Below are 2,500 nucleotides of genomic sequence, written 5' to 3'. Positions count from 1 at the left end.
GAACTGAGACTGCTTTAGTCTCTTAGTGAGCATCGATGCACATCAAGTGGCTATGCCTGTAGTGTGACAGTGTGTGTGTGTGTGTGTGTGTGTGTGTGTGTGTGTGTGTGTGTGTGTGTGTGTGTGTGTGTGTGTGTGTGTGTGTGTGTGTGTGTGTGTGTGAGTGCGTGCGTGCGTGTTAGGGCTATTAGTAAATAATCATGCCTTGAATAATCATCAATTGGGGGGGAATGCACAATCTATTATAAAATATATATTCAATTGATGCCCGGGGACTAAGAGTTTAAAGGCTCCACAAGTCAGAAATATGACGGAGATATCACTGACGTATTCTTCTAGCCTTTTGGCAAACAGCTTACTGAAATGGAGATATCACTGACGTATTCTTCTAGCCTTTTGGCAAACAGCTTACTGAAATGGCTGAAATACTGGCGTGATTAATATAGCAGTGCTCCAGGTTACATGAGTCATTATTTCATGTTTGACAACGTTCAAGTACAACTATCCAGGTAAAATTATGGGCCACTCTGCCATCGTTCAGAGTTGTCGACCTGTCCAAAGTCAGTCAAACGCAAAATAAATAAAATGTTCTTGACAATCGGCGGTGAGTGCCCTGCTGTGGTTATATATAACGGCTCTGACTCATATTAAATGAATTATGTGCACCATTTTCTATGGTCTGAAATCCCGCTTTGCAGCCACACCTGACACCAGTGGTGGAAGAAATACTCACAATATACTGCAATGTAGAAATACTCTCTTACAAGTAAAAGACCAGAATTCTAAATGTACAAAAGTATTGGTATCAAAATGTACTTAAAGTACCAAAAGTAAAAGTACTCTTTATGCAGAATGTTCCATAAAATGCTAAATGTACAACGTGTCACGTTGTGAGCTTGTAGATTGGCTACTTTCAACTTGCCAAAGTATAGGCTATTGTATATGTCTGAAGTGGTTTCCTAATAATAATTAAAATCTAGTAAAGTAACTAGTAAATATAAAGTTTTCAAATAATTGTAGTGGGGTAAAAAGTGCAATATTTATTTGCCTCTGAGATGTAATGGAGTAGAAGTAAAAGTACTGGAAATTGGAAATACTCCAGTAAAGTAGCAATACCTCAAAATTGTACTTTAAGTACAGTACTTTAGTGTACTTTGCAGCCACACTGCACCAAAAGCAGCAGAATCCACATCCAGAGTGCAGCCCCACAAGACTGATGCATGCCAATCATATATTATATGACAATCTAATTATAATAATCAAATAGAATCAATAGACTGAACTCCTGAGGTCAGTAGACAGCCCGTAATTCCAAGAATGTCTGCTGTTCAGTTCACTGCAGTGCAGGTTTAGGAAGCTTGTTGCATTGTGTCCATTGATTAGGTTTAGTCTGTGCGAGCACACGCACGCACACACGCACGCACGCACGCACGCACGCACGCACGCACGCACGCACGCACGCACGCACGCACGCACGCACGCACGCACGCACGTGTTGAGTGGAGAAAGAGTGTGCATGTTGAAATGACCTGTTTAGATGTAAGAGGATGAGTCCGTTGAAAATAGTTATTGATATGAAGGAGAGGAGACGAGAGGAGACGAGAGGAGAGAGGAGAGGAGAAATCCACATCCAGAGTGCAGCCCCACAAGACTGATGCATGCCAATCATATATTATATGACAATCTAATTATAATAATCAAATAGAATCAATAGACTGAACTCCTGAGGTCAGTAGACAGCCCGTAATTCCAAGAATGTCTGCTGTTCAGTTCACTGCAGTGCAGGTTTAGGAAGCTTGTTGCATTGTGTCCATTGATTAGGTTTAGTCTGTGCGAGCACACGCACGCACACACGCACGCACGCACGCACGCACGCACGCACGCACGCACGCACGTGTTGAGTGGAGAAAGAGTGTGCATGTTGAAATGACCTGTTTAGATGTAAGAGGATGAGTCCGTTGAAAATAGTTATTGATATGAAGGAGAGGAGACGAGAGGAGACGAGAGGAGAAAATAAGAGGTGGCCCCATCTAGTGTCTCTCTCGCTCTCTGTCACTCACACACACACACACACACACACACACACACACACACACACACACACACACACACACACACACACACACACACACACACACACACACACACACACACACACACACACACACACACACACACACACACACACCTAATTTTATTCATTGTGATTTCCCTCGTGTACGTCCACGAGAGCCAGTGCTATACCTCAACCTTAACGCAGACACTCACTCCCAATATCCAGCCTGTGCCTGAGTGTGCATGTGCATGTGCGTGCATGCGTGCGTGCGTGCATGTGCGTGCGTGCGTGCGTGCGTGCGTGCGTGCGTGCGTGCGTGCGTGCGTGCGTGCGTGCGTGCGTGCGTGCGTGCGTGCGTGCGTGCGTGCGTGCGTGCGTGACTGGACGTGCAACACAGAGGATTTAAACTCACCCATCCCCCGGTTCACTCTCTATGTGGCTTCA

General features: G+C 44.8%; 1 protein-coding gene across 1 annotated transcript in view; it reads right to left on the bottom strand.

Moving 5' to 3' along the window:
* sdk1b (sidekick cell adhesion molecule 1b) overlaps window positions 1-2,500 on the bottom strand; it is a 315,440-nt gene that overhangs the window by 172,595 nt on the left and 140,345 nt on the right.

Source organism: Electrona antarctica (assembly GCF_951216825.1).
Source record: "Electrona antarctica genome assembly, chromosome: 4".
NCBI lineage: Eukaryota > Metazoa > Chordata > Actinopteri > Myctophiformes > Myctophidae > Electrona > Electrona antarctica.
This window is presented reverse-complemented; position numbering and strand designations above follow the sequence as displayed.